General features: G+C 41.2%; 3 non-coding genes across 3 annotated transcripts; all 3 read left to right on the top strand.

Moving 5' to 3' along the window:
- The first annotated feature begins 3,854 nt into the window (after positions 1-3,854).
- On the top strand, positions 3,855-4,078 carry LOC141515817 (small nucleolar RNA U3). The gene has a single exon (XR_012476555.1). It is a non-coding gene; the product is annotated as a small nucleolar RNA U3 (small nucleolar RNA).
- A 9,087-nt stretch (positions 4,079-13,165) lies between these two features.
- LOC141515814 (small nucleolar RNA U3) lies at positions 13,166-13,382 on the top strand. Its single transcript, XR_012476552.1, has one exon. It is a non-coding gene; the product is annotated as a small nucleolar RNA U3 (small nucleolar RNA).
- A 5,106-nt stretch (positions 13,383-18,488) lies between these two features.
- LOC141515812 (small nucleolar RNA U3) lies at positions 18,489-18,705 on the top strand. Its single transcript, XR_012476549.1, has one exon. It is a non-coding gene; the product is annotated as a small nucleolar RNA U3 (small nucleolar RNA).
- The last annotated feature ends 671 nt before the right edge of the window (positions 18,706-19,376 follow it).

Below are 19,376 nucleotides of genomic sequence, written 5' to 3'. Positions count from 1 at the left end.
TTATTCAAAACACCAAATTAAATTGTCCCTTTGAACAGGGCCTGAAGATTTGGATTTGGAGAAAATTGTCATCATTTGGGGGAGGAAAAAGAGAGTACCTAATGAAGCATTCCTTCATGTCCCTTGCCATTGTAACTTGTTGAGGGCAGGAATTGTCCTTGCTTTGCTTTGGGTTCCTATCACTTAGATGTATGACTTTCAATAAATACTTGTTGATTGAGTGAAAGGAGTTATAATATGAGGGGAATTGCTGATCCAAATCTATTTTTAAAAGATGTGTAAGGAATAAGTGTAATGAAGTTGGGTGAACCTAACTGTTCTTAGACAATGACATCAACTTTGGCTTGCTTTTACTTTTATTTTTTTTATTAAAGATTTTATTTGAGTTTTACAATTTTTCCCCAATCTTACTCCTCCTCCCCCCCCCCCCCCCCCCGGAAAGCAATCTGGGAGTCTTTACTTTGTTTCCATGTTGTACATTGATTTGACTTGCTTTTAAAACTGATACTTTGTTTTTGAAACAACCAAAACTGGCAAACTAAAACAAGCAAATAAAAAAAACAAAAGGAAGGTTTTCTAGCATCTGGTCCAGAAAGGGCACAGAGTACATAGCTCCAAAATGATTGTGGGAGCTGTGGAAGACTGAGTAACCTGTCTGTGCTGTCTGGACCAGACTAAAAGTCATGTTGAAGTATTACAATATCAAGAGAAAATTAATAGACACAATTAAGTATAGCAGGGTACATACATTGTGCACATCACCAGAGAAAGTACAGGTAATGTATATAAATATAATTTTTTGATTATTTATAACCCAGAGTATAACCGCTTTTATTTTTTCTTTTAGCCAAAAAGTGATTGTTTACTTTTTATAAGACTATTGTAGAAATTGCTTTTATCATTTTATAACTTATTGGTTACAGAAAGATATTGACCAGTTACATTTTTAGATTTATTTTGTCTTTTTCTTATTAATATAGAATTGGTATAAGACTTTTAAAAATTAAAAATATTGACTTAAAATATATTAATATTAAAAATTTTATATAATAAAATAATTACTAAAATATTTAAAAATATTGATCAAAGTAAAAAATCTGCCTTTATCAATTTATTATCTAATACTTACTTTATTTTAGATTACATATAACACAGATTACTTAGTGGTTAAATAATATCTAAATTGGGATTTTAACCATATGAATCAAAAATAAGCCACTGGCTTTAACTATAGCACCTTTTCCCAGTTTTGTAGACAATGGCTTAATAATAACTTGGAACACAGAAAGTATACATTCTCACTTGTATACTCTCAACTTCCAAAATATTTATGAAGGGGTTTCTTTCTCTGGGTTTATTTTTTCTTTATTAAATATTTTCATTATCTTGAGTTTTACAATTTTTTCCCTAATCTTACTTCCCTCCCCCCACCCCCCACAGAAGTCAATTTGCTAATCTTTACATTGTTTCCATGGTATACATTGATCAAAATTGAATGTGATGAGAGAGAAGTCATATCCTTAAGGAAAAAAACATAAAATAAAGGAAATAGAAAGATCAGACAATAAGATATCAGGTTTTGTTTTTTGTTTTTTCTAAATTAAAGGTAATAGTCCTTGGTCTTTGTTCAACTCCACAATTCTTTCTCTGGATACAGGTGGTATTCTCCATTGCAGACAGCCCCAAATTGTCCCTGACTGTTGCACAGATGGAATAAGCAAGTCCATCAAGGCTGTAGGGTGTACAATGTTTTTCTGGTTCTGGTTCATCTTGCTCAGCATCAGTTCATGCAAATTCCTCCAGGCTTCCCTGAAATCCCATCCCTCCTGGTTTCTAATAGAACAATAGTGTTCCATGACATACATATACCACAATTTGCTAAGCCATTCCCCAATTGAAGGACATTTACTTGATTTCCAATTCTTTGCCAACACAAACAAGGCTGCTATGAATATTTTTTGTACAAGTGATCATCATCTCTTCAGGGTATAGGCCCAGTAGTGGTATTGCTGGATCAAAGGGTATGCACATTTTTGTTGCCCTTTGGCCATAGTTCCAGACTGCTCTCCAGAAAGGTTGAGTAAGTTCACAGCTCCACCAACAATGTATTAGTGTCCCAGATTTTCCACAACCCTGCTGAAAATGAGCATTGTCCTTTCTGGTCATATTGTCCAGTCTGAGAGGTGTGAGGTGGTACCTCAGTTTCTCTTGGTTTGATGGGGTTTGATATACCCACCAGACTGGACTTCTTCACATTAGATAATTTGAGAAGATTCATGCAATACAGTTGATGCTGGGGCAGATCAATACAGTTTGTGGCACCTTCATGCAATATGTTGGCATTTTAAATCAGTTATCTAGGGCTGATTAATTTAACAATAATGGGTTTTAAAGGAGGGAGGCCCCTTTGTTACACCTAATGATTTTAGAGGGGAAAAAAAAATGTGACAACCACAATCATCAATGAAATAATGCCCATTGAGAATTGATACTCCATCCTCAAAATTGCCAGAGGAAGCAAAAACTCAAAGTACCTAATGGGACCTATCCACACATCAAGAATGTAGAGGATTTTGAAATATGTAGTAATGTACTAGGCATATCAGACCACAAACTGTATTATAAGGATATATTATAAAAACTATCTGGTATTACCTAAGAAATAGAAAGCTAAATCAGTGGAACAGAGCAGACATATTACACAGTACCAAAGGATTAGAGGAAACTTGTGTTTGAAAAAATATTAAGATTTATGCTTTGAGGATAAGGATTCATTAATTGTTAGGAAAGCTGGAAAGCAGTCTGGCAGAAATTGGGTATAGACCAATATCTTATACCATGTAGAAAGAAAAGATTAAAATAGATACCTGACTCAAATTTAAAGGGAGATACATTAAAAAAAATTAGAATAACATGTAAGTCACTACCTATCAGACTGAAAGGATACTTTATGAATAACAAGACATAGAGTAATTTGAGATTGTGAAAAGAAAATTAGCCTGATCCCTTAGAATTAGAGACCAAAGTGGAAATAGAAAAAAATTAAATCCACTGAAACCCTGAAGTGAAAATGCTCAAAGGAAAGGAAGATGGAGAAGGAGAAGTAAAGGGGAGGAAGGGACAAGAAAGGAGAGAAGAAAGAGGGCAGAGAAGAAAGTATTAGAGAGACAAAAAATAGAAAAGAGGAGGAAGTATTAATCTGAAAGAACAATCCCTGTAGGAACTGATGAGAAGAAGAGGGTTTAGGGTACAGACCAGTCATAGCAAAAAAGAAAAATTAAATCCTTGCCTATTATTTAAAACATTATGGACAGCATGCTATTTTGAGGCTTTTATTTTAATATTAACAAAATATCTTCCAGTATTCCTTTCATCAACTCTTCACAGAGATGCATTTGCATTAAAGAAATAACAATCTTTAAAAAATATACATGAAGAATAGAGAAAATAATTAGCAAAACCAATCCTTATATTAAAGGTATTAGTTTCTTATCAATATCCTCCCACCCAGATTCTAACAAAAGCCAACTGCAGGATATGTGTGTGAATTCATCAATTCATCAACTGATTGTGTTGAAGTCATCCATTCATCATGTCATCAAGGTCTCCCTTTAGAAGGATGAAATATGCTAATGAGTGTAGTTTGAAGAGTGGAGACAGAGGTCTTCCAGTTGGAAGAAGGGGGCTGCCATTGCCCCTTTGAATCTTTAGGGAAAGAGTTTGGGCAACAGATGGTGTAGATTATTCATTTGATGGGGAACTTTAGGATCAAGGCAGTGGAGTGGGGAAAGATGGCCATGATGAAAAGGGATGTGGGCAAGAGCAGGGATAGTAAAAGGTTGGAGCTGCTGGTCAAGACTATACTTCCAGGGATCATTTCTGTAGTATGTCACTAGAAAATTATGACTGAAAGTGTAGCATAGAGGTAACTACAAGAAGGAGGTGTGGTGTTCTCTTCTGAATATGAAACCAGCTTGTGGTGCAGTTTGTGAGCAGTTGATTGATGATTGAACAATTGATGATGCTTTTTCTCTTTCCTTTGAGCTGATTAAGAGAAAGAGAACACAAGCTGAATGGCTCCTCTCTTTTTCTCCATGGTGATATAACATCAGACTTCATGATTGTGTTAAGTGTCTCAGCAAAGTTGCCTTTTGTTCTATGGGCTTCTTCATTTTGGGTCCAGCAGTCTCTCAATCATCCTGCCTAATGCTCACTGTAGTGCGTATCATCTCCCTGACACAACAAAGTCCTTTATCATTTCCCACTCAACCCCCATTGCCCTCCCCTCTCCATCTCTGATCATAGGGACTTCCACTTTTTTTTTTTGACCAAACAGTGAGACTGGTTTAAAGTCATCCACATTCCCTGTCAGTACCCCACAGCCTATTTTAGAAATAGGGGAAATTAAAAGGAGAAGAAAATGTCAACAAAATCAAATGATAGAGCAAACCTACTGAACATCTTTCCTGTATCTTAGGCCAAGGTAAATGGTGCAGAGGTAGATGGATAGAGCTTTTGGCCTGGGCCACAAGTCAGATAGATGACTCTTTCTAACTCATCAGAAAGGATTGAAGTGACAGGGAAAGGGGGAATTGGAAGGAGAGAACATATTTTATTCTGAAAAACCAATGGGGCTGGATCAATAGCAGGCATTGGGGTTAGCCTACAGATCAGTCATAGACAAAGTAAAATTATAGTCATTTCTGTCTTTAATTTTTTTAAAAATAAAACAGACTGCTATTTTGAACAGTTTTCTTTATATTACCAAAATATCCCCCCAATATTATTTTCATCTACCCTCCCAGAGTATCAATGCCTGTTAGTAATGATATTCTTTAAAGAAAAATCTAGGAAGAACAATGACAAAATCACAAGCAAAGTCCAACAATACACACTACTTATCATTATTTCTACTGCAAAGGAAGGACTGGGGACAAAGAGGTGAAATTCAACCTGGACACCCCACCTCTTTGATTGTTATTTGAGAAGAACAGTGAAGTTTTAACCAGCAGGAGGAACTCAGTAAATCATTGGGAGCAATGATTGCATCTATGAGTTTCAAGGAGCTAGGATGCACTGAGGCTATGAGCTCCCTTCAATGACTGACCAGAAGGAGTCCTTCAGGGCACTACAGAATGTCTGGTTCACTAGCCATTGAGCAGACCACCTTTGCAAGGCAACCCCTCATATATTGCAGCCTGAGTTTCCTCAGAAACCTTTCACTGGTTTGGCCCATGCTCTACAGAGGGTAAGAGAGGTCTAGAAAGTCAAATTCAAATCCTTCTTTTCATAAACATCAAAAACATATATAGAGATACACACCTGCATACACAATGCAGTAATATCTGGACATATGTACAGCTGTATGTTTCCCCAAACTTCCCTAACCAGGCTCAAGTCATTCTTCTCAATTCATCATCCACTGAACCATCTTTTGTAGGAAAAGAAGAAATTTGTTCATCCACTGAACATTGTGGACCCATTGTCCTCCAGCTCTCCAATGAAAGAGAAAGATTGCTACTCCCCAAGGTCAAACTTGCTCATCACAAAGATGGAGTGAACATCTGGCACTTGAACAAGGTCTTTTGTAGCATCCACTCTGCACAAGGTCCTTCTGAGAACTTAGGAGAAAGATAGAGTCCCAAACTAACATAAAGCACAGGCAAACAAACACAAAAACTCACAAAAATACACACATATACAGAAAAACCAAATCAAACTCTTTGAGAAACTTAAACTTTTTCTAAGAGGAAATCAAAACAAATGGAAGCCAGTATCTGGTTTTCCTCTCACCAATCCTTTCATTCACTATGATCTAGACACCATGAGTCCCTTTTTACTACCCCTACTTCCTTCCCTTCCTCTCCCACACACAACTACCAACCTCCACTATTACTCCACATATTCCAACCTGTTGTCACCTGTAGTAGGACCATGGCATTACACTTCAACGAGGAAAAGGCTTCCCCTCTCATGCCCCCAAGATACTACTGGGTGTTGACCTCCACAAAGATGGGCAACTGCTCACAGAGGGTAAGGTGCTGCTTCCCATCTCATCCCCAGGACCAAGCCCTCCTTGCTCCCTAGCTCAACAAGAGTCGATAACTCCCTACTCCAGCCAGAGAAAAGTATAAACTCCACTATTTGCCCTGTCTCCTGTGACATAAATGATCGTGCATCAGCCTACCTTTCCAACTTGATTATATTACACTTACCTTCCTCTCCCACACACACACACACACACACACACACACACAAACATAAACACACAAAAAGTCACAATAACAAACAGACAGACACACAAAGACACACAAAATTTCACCTCCACTGTTACTCCTCCCCTTCCCACCTCTTGCCACCAAAAGTAGGACCATAGAATTACACTTCTATGAAGATAAGGCTTCCCCTCTGATGCATCCAAGAGATGATCTGATGTTGGCCTCCCTAAGGTAAGCAACTACCCACAGAAGCAAAATCCCTGCAATCCATCTCATCCCTTAGGATCAAGTATTCCACATTCCCCGGTTCAAAAAGATTCAGTAATACTCTACTCTGACCTGCACAACAGTATAAACTCCAGTCTTGGGCCTATCTATTGTTACATGAAAGATCTTGCATCAGCCGACCTTCCTGCCCTCCCCACTTCATGCACTCCATCCTCCAGCCAAAACAAACTTCCAGCCCTACCTCCCATGGTCACACAAGGCATGGTCCCCTGCCTTTGCAGAGCATCCTTCTTATCTCTCAGAATGCTCTCCCTCTTGATCTGGACCTCCAAACTCCCACAATGGCCCATGGCAATTATAGGGTTCACAAACAGCCTTTCCCCATTTCCCAAGTTGGGAGTGATCCTGTGCTCTCTTCTCCATGTTGAACGTTAGATTCTCAGGGTTCCACGGGTTTCCATTTTACCATTGTAGAATTAAAGGGATTCACAGGAAAATCACTGTGAGTTGAACAACTATGATGGGTGCTGTTCTCAGCACTACAGAGCTAAAGACAACCTGAGACACCTGGTATAGCCAAGGCCGATCATATCCTGATGGAAATGAAAAAAAAAACCCCAACGTAGAATCTGAATGAACTCTGTGTTCACCTTCTTTATAATTTCTCTTATGTATTTTCCTTCCTACCCCTTGGTTTTCTTTCTTTTCTCTTCATGCTAATTCCTCTATACAAAACAATTATGATAAAAACATGTAAAACAAAAGTTTACCAGTTATTACTTTCACTAGACTGTTGGCCCCTGAGAGGAGGCGGGGGGGGTAGGGAAGGTGGAAGAAAATTGTTTCAGTTATAATTAGGCAAGTGGATGAATGTTGAAAAACTTTCCTGATGTGATTGAAAAGATGGAATAAAAAAATCAAAGAAAATAGAAGAAATGAAGGTACTTGATGAAAAAATTTATAACCTGCAACTTTGCTAAAATTGCTAATTGTTTCCAGTAGTTTTTTTAGATGATTTCTTGGGATTCTCTAGGTAGACCATCATGTCATCTGCAAAGAGTGAGAGTTTTGTCTCTTCCTTCCCAAGAAATTCTAATTCCTTCAATCTCTTTTTCTTCTCTAATTGCTGATGCTAACATTTCTAATACAATATTGAATAGTAGTGGTGATAATGGGCACCCTTGTTTCACCCCTGATCTTACTGGGAATGCCTCTAGCCTCTCCCCATTGAATATAATAATTGTTGATGGTTTCAGATAGATACTGCTAATTATTTTAAGGAACAGTCCAATTATTCTTACACTCTCTAGTGTTTTTAATAGGAATGGATGCTGTATTTTGTCAAAAGCTTTTTCAGCATCTATTGATATGATCATATGATTTCTGATAGGTTTGTTATTGATATAATTGAGTATACTGACAGTTTTCCTAACATTGAACCATCCCTGCATTCCTGGAATAAATCCTACTTGATCATAATGTATTATCCTAGTGATGACTTGTTGTCGTCGTTTTGCTAAGATTTTATTTAGGATTTTTGCATCTATATTCATCAGGGAAATAGGTCTATAATTTTCTTTCTCTGTTTTAACTCTTCCTGGTTTAGGTAACAGTACCATATTGGTTTCATAGAAAGAGTTAGGCAGAGTTCCATCTTTCCCTATTTTTCCAAAGAGTTTATATAGCATTGGAACCAATTGTTCCTTAAATGTGTGGTAAAATTTGATTGTGAATCCATCAGGCCCTGGAGATTTTTCTTAGGGAGTTCAATAATAGCTTGTTGAATTTATTTTTCTGAGATAGGGTTGTTTAGGTATTTAATCTCTTCTTTATTTAACGTGGGCAACTTAAATTTTTGTAAATATTCATCCATTTCACTTAGATTATCAAATTTATTGGCATAGAGTTGGGCAAAATAATTTTGAATTGTTATTTTAATTTCCTGCTCATTGGTGGTGAGTTCACCTTTTTCATTTATAATACTAGCAATTTGGTCTTCTTCTTTCTTTTTTTAATCAAATTGACCAGAGGTTTATCAATTTTATTGGTTTTTCATAATACCAACTTTTGGTTTTATTTATTAATTCAATAGTTTTTTTGTTTTTGATTTTATTAATTTCTCCTTTAATTTTTAAAATTTCTAATTTGGTATTTGATTGGGGGTTTTTGATTTGTTCTTTCTCTAATTTTTTTAGTTGCATGTTTAGTTCATTGATTTCCTCTTTCTCCAATTTATTCATATAAGCATTTAGAGCTATAATATAACCCCTGAGAGTTGCTTTGAATGAATCCCATAGGTTTTGGTATGTTGTTTCATTATTATCATTATCCAGGATAAAATGGTTAATTCTTTCTATAATTTGTTTTTTGGTCCACTCATTTTATAAAATGAGGTTATTCAGTTTCCAATTTGCTCTGGGTCTATATCTCCTTGGCCCAGTATTGCATATGACTTTTATTGCTTTGTGATCTGAGAAAGATGCATTCACTATTTCTGCCTTTCTGCAGTTGATCATTAGGTTTTTATGTCCTAGTACATGGTCAATTTTTGTATAAGTTCCATGTACTGCATAGAAAAAGGTATATTCCTTTCTATCCCCATTCAGTTTCCTCCATAAGTCTACCATATCTAATTTTTCTAACAATCTATTTACCTCCCTAATATCTTTCTTGTTTGTTTTATGATTTGATTTATCTAAATCTGATAGTGGGAGGTTGAGGTCTCCTACTAGTAGAGTTTTGCTGTCTATGTCTTCCTGTAATTCTTTCAGCTTCTCCTCTAAGAATCTGGGTGCTGTCCCACTGGATGCATATACATTCAACATTGAAATGACTTTATTGTCTATGGTACCTTTTAGGAAGATAAAATTTCCTTCCTTATCTCTTTTCATGCTATCTATTTTTGCTGCTGCTTTGTCTGAGATAAGGATTGCTTCCCCTGCTTTCTTTACTTCAGCTGAAGCAAAATATATTTTGCTCCAACCTTTTCCCTTTACTCTATATGTATCTCTGCTTCAAATGGGTTTCTTGTAAGCAGCATATTGTAGGATTCTGGTTTTTAATCCACTCTGCTATTTGCTTACATTTTAAGGGAGAGTTCATCCCATTCACATTCAAGGTTATGATTACTAATTCTTTATTGCCTGCTGTGCTATCTTCCCTCTGTTTGTATTTTTCCCCCTTTCCCCCCTTTTATCCATATTCCCCAGTATTTTGTTTTTGAATACCACCCCGTTCAGTGTGTTTGCCCTTCTATATCACACCCTCCCCTTTCTTTCCCATTTCCCTTTTTCCCATTTCCCTTCCCTTCCTTTTGTTATTTCCCCTTATTTCCCCCACTCCCCTTCCCTTTTCCCCTTTTAATACTTGAAAGGTTAGATGTTTTATAAGTTAACTGAGTATGTGTAGGTTGACTTTAAGCCAAGTCTGATGAGAAGAAGATTCAGGTGTTTCTCCTCTGCTCCCTTCTTCCCCTCTATTACAATAGGTACAATAGGTTTATTGTACCTCTTAGTGTAATGAGATTTGTCCCATTCAATCACCTCCCTCCTCCCCTCTCTTTCCTGTCCCCCTTTTTAGGGAGGTAGTATATTTTTTTAGATCATTCTATCTAGGTCATAGAAAATTCTGAGTGTCTGTCCCTTCTAGTTCAGTATATTCTATTGAATAGAGTCAAAATTTCTGAGAGTTATTAGAGTCTTTCTCCCAAGTGGGGTTAAAGCCAGTTACATCCCATTAGATAGCAGTCTCATGGATAGATCATGTATGTCCATCATTTCTGGCTAGGTATATTGTCTCTGTTAGAGTTACATTTCTCAAGATTTATGAGAGTCTCTTCCCCCCCCCCCCCCCATGCTGGAATATAGCCAGTTTCAACCTACTTGGATTGCATTTTTTTCCTTTTACTGCCCCTTTTTTTTTTAACCTTTTCATGTGTCTCTTGAACCTCCTGTTTGATGTCCAAATTTTTGGTTTAGCTCTGGTCTTTTCATGAGAAATTTTTGGAATTCTTCCATTTCGTTAAATGTCCATCTTTTTCCCTGGAAGACAAGGCTCAGCTTTGCAGGAAAGTAGATTCTTGGCTGCACTCCAAGCTCCCGTGGTCTTCGAAATATCTCGTTCCAGGCCCTTCAATCCCTTAAAGTTCATGCAGCCAGGTCCTGCGTGATCCTTACTGTGGCTCCTTGATATTTAAATTGTTTCTTTCTGGCTGCTTGCAGGATTTTCTCTTTTATCTGATAGTTCTGGAGTTTGGCCACAATATTACTTGATGTTTTCATTTTAGGATCTTTTTCTTGTGGGGATTGATGTACTCTTTCAATAACTACTTTGCCCTCCGAATCCATGATGTCAGGGCAGTTTTCCATCACTAGATCCTGTAATATTAAGACCAGGCTTTTTTTTCTCTTCAATGTTTTCAGGAAGTCCTATAATTTTCAGGTTGCCCCTCCGATCTATTCTCGAGGTCACTGGTTTTGTTGATGAGGTATTTTACATTTGCTGCACTTTTTTCTATTTTTTGATTTTGTTTAACTGACTCTTGCTGTCTCATGGAGTCATTAGTTTCTGTAGACTCTGTTATTTTTTGTGGGGGAGGAGTTTTCTTCATTAGCCTTTTGCAACTCCTTTTCCAATTGGTCAATTCTACTTTTGAAAGAGCTTTCCATTTGACCAATTGAGGTTTTGAGAGAATTAATTTCTCTTTGCATTTGCTCACTTGAGGATCTGAGAGATTTATTCTCCTTTTGTGTTCGTCCAATTGTACTTTCCAAGGTTTTGTTTTCTTGTTGCAAGGTATTAATTGTCTCTCCCAAATTTTTAAGCTCCTTCCTTATTTCTTCAAGGAAGTCTTTCTCTGCTGGAGACCAGATTGTATTCTCCTCAGAGGTTCCAGGTCTCTCTGAGTTGGAGTCTTTCCCTTCCAGGAATTTTTCTATGGATCCACCTTTCTGCTGACCCTTCTTCATTATGCTAAGACCTTGAGTTGGGGGGGGAGGCTGGTTCACCTGGACTTGGGGTCGCTAAAGACTTTACTGAGTGTAGTTTCTCTGGGTGACCAGTAGGAGGTGATGGTTGCTTTCTCTGGAGTGTCTGTGACCTTGGTTGAGAGGCCTTCTCCCTTCCCGTGAGTGAAGGAATTGGAACTATTGAACTCTTTTGCCTTCAATCAATGGTGGGCTTTACCCTGGCCTGAGGTCATACCTTAGCTGGGCTTGTTCTTTTGCTCACACACCTGGGCCTGAGGCAGAAGTAGTTTGCAATTGTTTGTTTTGGAGGAGGCCTCAGTGCAATGGAGATGTGGACTCAGAGTTGCTCAGACCCGAGGAGCCCAGGGATGTCGTTCCCAGCTCTCCTGCACCGGAACTCTCCCCGCAGCCCCTTCCCCAAGCTCCAGGGGGACAGCATTAACACAAGCGCCTCAGCTTCCCCGCGGACCCAAGCCCCCTTTATACAGACCCACCACTGATCCAGCAGGTCTGGCTCTCGGGCCCTCAGACTCTCAGTGCCAGTTCATCTGTTAATCTGGATGATCTGGGGATGATCTGGGCTCACAGCCCAGACTCACCGGTCGTTACTCAGCCAAGGCTGCTGCACGAGACAAATCCTAAGGTAGATTTTCCGATCCTAGCTTTTCTTTCTGGGTTTCCTGCTTCGGATTTCTTTTAAGAGGTTTCTTTCATGTGATAGATGGGGAAGAGATAAGGAGATTTTAGAACTGTACCTGTCTTCTCTCTACCATCTTGGGCAGAAGTCACTTTCTGAATTTGCAAAGTTGGTGGGATTGGGTGGCCTGTCTGGGACCAGGGGGGCTGGATGGTTGCTAGGTCTCTGGGGATCCGCCAAGGTGGATCGCATCATGATGGAAATGAAAAAAAATAAAAAAACCCCAACATGGAATCTGAATGAACTCTGTGTTCACCTTCTTATAATTTCTCTGAAGTGTTTTCCTTCCTACCCCTTGGTTTTCTTTCTTTTGTCTTCGCGCTGATTCCTCTGTACAAAACAATTATAATAAAAACATGTAAAACAGAAGTTTACCACATACAACTTTGAGTAGACTATGGGTCCCTGAAGGAAGGTGGGGGCAGGGAAGGTGGAAGAAAATTGTTTAAGTTATAATTAGGCAAGTGGATGAATGTTGAACAACTTTCCTGATGTGATTGAAAAGATGGAATAAAACAAATCCAAGAAAATAGAAGAAATGAAGGTACTTGATGACAAACTTTGTCATGTGGGGAGGGGCTCTAGAAGGGACTTTAGTTTGTAAGGGCTCTGGGCTGTCCATCTCCACCTAGGTTCAAAAAATGGGGCAGACACTTCGCAGATGTTGATCAGCTGGAGTGATTTTGAACTGCGTCATTCCAGTCAGATTCTAATAAAAGGCAAGAAGAGGGTGTGTGCTTGAATTCATCAATTCATCAGTTCATTTTGTTTGAAGTCGTCCTGTCATCTAGTCATCTAGGTCCGTGGTAGGAAGGAGGGCATATGTTAATAAGGAAGAGTGCGAGTTGAAGAGTAGAGACAGAAGTCTTGCAGTTAGGGGAATGGGGCTGCCACTGATCCCTGGAATCTGTGTGGAAAGGGCTGTGGCCGCACAGGGTGTGGATTGTCCTCTGGCTGGGTGTCTTTTGGATGGAAGCAGTGGAGTGTGGCCCGGTGGCCATGATGGTAAGGGGTGTGGGGAGGGCAGGGATGGTGACAGGGTGGAGGGCACGGTCAAGACTATACTTTCAGGGATCATTTCTATAGTTTGTTACTAGAGAATTGTGGCTGAAAGTGTATCACCGAGGTAACCACGAGGAGGAGCTGTGGCATTCTCTCCTGAGCGTGAAGCCGGCTTGTGGTGCTGCTTGGCAGCGGCTGCCGCCTGCCATTGATGATCGTTCTTGCCTTCCTTCGGGTGTGGCGAGAGGGAGAGAATGCAGGCTGAGTGGTTCTTCCTCCTCTTTTTCTCCGTCGTGATGCAAAGGCAAGACCGTGTGACTGCGTGCAGAGCTGCTTTTGCCCCTCGCCATCCCCGCTTCCTCGCACAGTGCCTTCTGCTGGCCCCGGTGCTGTGTTCACTGGGGCTGGATGACCTCCCAGGAAGGAGGAGATGCAGGAGAAGCAGCGCGTGTCAGACGACGGGCACCCCACCCCCAGGCATCAAACTGAAAGTGACCACTCGGCCCAGCCCTAACCCTAACCTCTCTGCCATGACCCCACACACCCCCAGCCTGCCCTCCCCTCTCCACTTAAGATCGATCGCCTGTGGACAATGTGCATTCTCTTCTCTTTCCTTCACAAACCTCTTCTTTTGGCTACACACACACACACACACACACACACACACACACACACAGACATACAGACATACAGGTCCCCCACTGCCCTGCCACCTTCTCTAGAATTAGGGCCACTGAAAAGGAGAGGAAAATCTCAACCGAAAAACAATGATACAGCCAACATATTGCCCATGGGTAGGCACAGGGAAACAATGGTGGACCTGGGCCTCGAGGCAGCAAGGTGACGCTTTCTACTCCTCAGGAACAGGTGCAAGTAAAAGGGAAGAGGGGACTGGAAGGAAACGACAAGCTTCATGTTGAAACAACAATGACCTTGGACTCCTGCCAGGCATTGGCTTTCGGCTAAAGACCAGTCACAGCCAAAGCAAAGTTGCCATCGTTTCTGTTTTGTCATATTTCTTTCATAAAGAAAAATGGACTTCTACTGTGAGGGGATCTCGTTCCATACCAGATTTGCTCGCCTTATTCCATTCATCTACCCTTCCCACAAAGGCATTGCCTGTAAGGAACAATCTCTGCCAAGGAAAAGAATAGGAAGGGAAAAGAGAAAATCATAAGCAAAACCAATCCATATGCATTAAATCCTTATCATGATTTCTTCTCCAAGGGAAGGACTGGCAAAGAAGAGGTGAAAGTCACCCTGTGTATCCCACCTCTTCGAGTGTATTTGAGAGGATCAGAGAGCTTTGGACCCTTAGAATGGATTGGGCCGAACAACCGGCAGGAGTGAATGCATCTTCTCTGCTGAGATATGAGCTCCCAGCATTGACAAATCAGAAGGAATTCTGCCTAGGACTAGAGGATGTCTGATTGATCAGCCCTTGAATAGACTACCTTAGCTAGACAAACCCTCATAAATTGGACCCTGAGGAAAATAGTCATTGAGAGCATCCACACAATCTGCTCCTGAAAGAGATAGAAAATAAACAAAAACACGACGACGACGACGACGACGACGACGACGACGACAACTCAGGAATATTACAGCCAAGTTCCAGAACTCCCAAGTCTAAGAGAAAATATTACGGGCAGCCAGAAGGAAACAAGTTGAATATCGTGGAGCTGCAGTCGGGAATACACAGGACTTAACAGCATCCACGTTAAGGGCTCGTGGGGCTTGGAATATAATATTCCGTTCCGGAAGGCAAAAGAGCTTGGAATGCAACTGACAATCAACTTCCCAGCAAAACCAAAGATCCTCTCCCAGGGGGGGAAAGAGGGACTTTCAGTGCAACAGGGCAACTTCAAGTGTTGTTGTTGAAACAGCCAGAGCCGAACAGAAAGTTTGATCTTCAAGTCCAGGATTCCGGTGAAGCACAGAGAGGGTGGAGGAGAAGAGCACATTGTGAGGGATTTAATGATGATGAACTGCGTGTAGTCCTGCATGGCAAGATGATATTGATAATACTCTTATGAACCTTCTCATTTATCAGAGCAGTTAGAAGGAGCATATAGATATATAGGTATAGACGAGGTACAGGAGGGAGCTGAATTTGAAAGGTAGAAGACATTGTCAAAATGGAATCAATGGGTAAAAAGGAAATGTACTGAGAGAACAGGAAAGGACAGGTAGGATCGACTGAGATATTTCAAGTAAAAGAGTCAAGAAATAGCTGTTCCAATGATATGGGCTGGGGGGAGGTGAGGGGGAATGAAGGAACCTTCGTTCTCATCAGAAATGACTCAGGGAGGAAACACTAAAGCAAGGGGATGGGAGAAAGGGGTTAGAGGGAGGGGAGGGGGCTCTTGGGAGAGGATGGTTAGATAGAACACATTTTCTCTTTGACTTTTTTGCAAGGTTGGTGGGATTGGGTGCCCTGTCCGGGACCAGGGGGGCTGGGTGGTTGCTAGATCTCTGGGGTGAGATGTGGACCTGGGGCCTCCTGGCACCAGGGCTGGTGCTCTGTCTGCTGCAATACTCAGCTGCACTATAGCACGTATTTGAAGAGGGACTGGGTGAAAGGAGAGAGAACTTATAGGAAATGTTAGTGGGGAGGAATGGTTGAAGGGAATTACAATCGACAGCAACTGTGGAAAAATATGGAAGTATCTTCTCTGAAGGACTTATGACAAAGAATGTGATCCACCCCAGAGACACAGCTGATGGTATCTGGACACAGACTGAAAGACATTTTATTTTCTCTTTCTTTCACTTGCTTTCTTCTGTGGACTTTAATTTTGGCTTTTTTGGCAGGGGTGGGGGGGGGCGGCGGGGAGATTATGTTTACTCTTACAACAAGACTCATTTAATAATGTGTACATGAATAAAAATGTAAATTAGATAGAAAAAGGGAAAAAAGAAAAGTTGGAATTAGAGCAATAACAAATAAACAAACAAACTAATAAATAAGTGAATGATTGAATGAGTGATTGAATAATGAAGAAATAAATAGATTGAGAGATAGAAAGATAGATAGATCAATAGATAGACAGATAGATAGTCCTGAGTTTCCTCAGAACACTTTCACTGTTTTGGAACATGCTGTGCAGAGTTGGAGAGATAGGCCTTGAAACTCGAAATGAAACCCGTCCTTCTCACAAGGCCCACACCTGCATACACAGTGCAGACATATCTGGACACATGTAATGTACATCTCCCCAAAACTAGTCATTATCCTCTACCTCACCCACCTTCTTTTGTAGGAACAAAGGAAGTTTGTTCATGGACTGAATATTGTGGACAGGTCACGTGAGTCCTCCAGCTCTCCTGTGAAAGAGGGAAACTGCCCCTCTCCGATGCCCAAAGTGACATCGCCCATCACAAAGATGAAGCCGACATCCTGACATTGGACTTTTGTAGCAACCACTCTGCGCAGTGTCCTTTTCAAAACTGCCATAGAGATAGACAGTCCAAAAGGAATAGAAAGCACAGACCCAAAAAACACACACATACACGCAAACAAAAAGCAAATCGGACCCTCTGAGAAATGTCCCTTCTTCTGGGGGGAAAAGTAAAACAAATGGAAGCCAGCATCCGGTTTTCCCTCTCATCGATCCTTTCATGCACTTTGATCCAGGCACTACTGGGTCCCTTTCTGTTGTTTCTACTTGTGGCACTTACCATCCTCTCCCACACACACGCACACGCACACGCACACGCACACGCACACGCACACACAAACAGAAAGTCACAATAACAAACAGACAGACACACAAAGACACACACCATTCCCACCTCCACTGTTACTCCTCCCATTCTCACCTCTCGCCACCTAAAGTAGGACCGCAGAATTACACTTCTATGAAGAGAAAGCTTCCCCTTTCATGCATCCAAGAGATGATCTGGTGTTGTCCTCCCTAAAAGTGAGCAACTACCCACAGAAGCAAAGCCCCTTCAATCCACCTCATCCCCTAGGACCAAGTATTCCACACTCCCTGGTTCAAAAAGACTCGCTAACTCTCTACTCTGGCCTGCACAAAAGTATAAACTCCAATCTTTGGCCTGTCTATCCTTACATGAAAGGTGTTGCATCAGCCTACCTTCCTGCCCTCCCCACTTCATGCACTCCATCCTCCAGCCAAAACAAACTTCCAGCCCTACCTCCCATGGTCACACAGGGCATGGTCCCCTGCCTTTGCAGATCATCCTTCTTATCTCTCGGAATGCTCTCCCTCTTGATCTGGACCTCCAAACTCCCACAATGGCCCGTGGCAATTACAGGCTTCGCAAACAGCCTTTCCCCATTTCCCAAGTTGGGAGTGATCCTGTGCTCGCTTCTCCACGTTGAACGTTAGAATCTCAGGGTTCCACGGGTTTTCATTTTTACCATTGTAGAATTAAAGGGATTCACAGGAAAATCACTGTGAGTTGAACAACTATGATGGGTGCTGTTCTCAGCACTGCAGAGCTAAAGACAACCTGAGACACCTGGTATAGCCAAGGCGGATCGCATCATGATGGAAATGAAAAAAAATAAAAAAACCCCAACATGGAATCTGAATGAACTCTGTGTTCACCTTCTTATAATTTCTCTGAAGTGTTTTCCTTCCTACCCCTTGGTTTTCTTTCTTTTGTCTTCGCGCTAATTCCTCTGTACAAAACAATTATAATAAAAACATGTAAAACAGAAGTTTACCACATACAACTTTGAGTAGACTATGGGTCCCTGAAGGAAGGTGGGGGCAGGGAAGGTGGAAGAAAATTGTTTAAGTTATAATTAGGCAAGTGGATGAATGTTGAACAACTTTCCTGATGTGATTGAAAAGATGGAATAAAACAAATCCAAGAAAATAGAAGAAATGAAGGTACTTGATGACAAACTTTGTCATGTGGGGAGGGGCTCTAGAAGGGACTTTAGTTTGTAAGGGCTCTGGGCTGTCCATCTCCACCTAGGTTCAAAAAATGGGGCAGACACTTCGCAGATGTTGATCAGCTGGAGTGATTTTGAACTGCGTCATTCCAGTCAGATTCTAATAAAAGGCAAGAAGAGGGTGTGTGCTTGAATTCATCAATTCATCAGTTCATTTTGTTCGAAGTCGTCCTGTCATCTAGTCATCTAGGTCCGTGGTAGGAAGGAGGGCATATGTTAATAAGGAAGAGTGCGAGTTGAAGAGTAGAGACAGAAGTCTTGCAGTTAGGGGAATGGGGCTGCCACTGATCCCTGGAATCTGTGTGGAAAGGGCTGTGGCCGCACAGGGTGTGGATTGTCCTCTGGCTGGGTGTCTTTTGGATGGAAGCAGTGGAGTGTGGCCCGGTGGCCATGATGGTAAGGGGTGTGGGGAGGGCAGGGATGGTGACAGGGTGGAGGGCACGGTCAAGACTATACTTTCAGGGATCATTTCTATAGTTTGTTACTAGAGAATTGTGGCTGAAAGTGTATCACCGAGGTAACCACGAGGAGGAGCTGTGGCATTCTCTCCTGAGCGTGAAGCCGGCTTGCGGTGCTGCTTGGCAGCGGCTGCCGCCTGCCATTGATGATCGTTCTTGCCTTCCTTCGGGTGTGGCGAGAGGGAGAGAATGCAGGCTGAGTGGTTCTTCCTCCTCTTTTTCTCCGTCGTGATGCAAAGGCAAGACCGTGTGACTGCGTGCAGAGCTGCTTTTGCCCCTCGCCATCCCCGCTTCCTCCCACAGTGCCTTCTACTGGCCACGGTGCTGTGTTCACTGGGGCTGGATGACCTCCCAGGAAGGAGGAGATGCAGGAGAAGCAGCGCGTGTCAGACGACGGGCACCCCACCCCCAGACATCAAAGTGAAAGTGACCACTCGGCCCAACCCTAACCCTAACCTCTCTGCCTTTTTGTTTCGATTTTTTTCTGTTCCAAAAATCTTATAGATTTAAATAACTTTGATTTTTCTATTTTTTTTCTGAGCAACGTGTTTTGTTGAACCTATCAATCATGAGCGGCAACTTGTGGTTTTTGGTGATAGAAAGACATTCCTGTATATCTAAGTTTATTTTCTCACAGACTTTAAAACAGTAGGACAATGTCATCTTTCCACTCATTAGATATTGTCAGGACCTGAACAGGCCCTTCTCTCAGAAGGTACTTTTGTACTGCAGCTCTGCCCTTCACAAAGAAAAGAGAACTCTTCTCCAGGTTTCCTGGGCTCAGTTCTGTGATTATACTGGATGCCTGACAGTACCAGTCTGTAAGATTAGTCATTGAAAGTTAAATGTAAATTTGCAGTTTGAGGTACCTTGCTC

Source organism: Macrotis lagotis, chromosome 2 (genome assembly GCF_037893015.1).
Source record: "Macrotis lagotis isolate mMagLag1 chromosome 2, bilby.v1.9.chrom.fasta, whole genome shotgun sequence".
In the NCBI taxonomy this organism is placed as follows: domain Eukaryota; kingdom Metazoa; phylum Chordata; class Mammalia; order Peramelemorphia; family Peramelidae; genus Macrotis; species Macrotis lagotis.
This window is presented reverse-complemented; position numbering and strand designations above follow the sequence as displayed.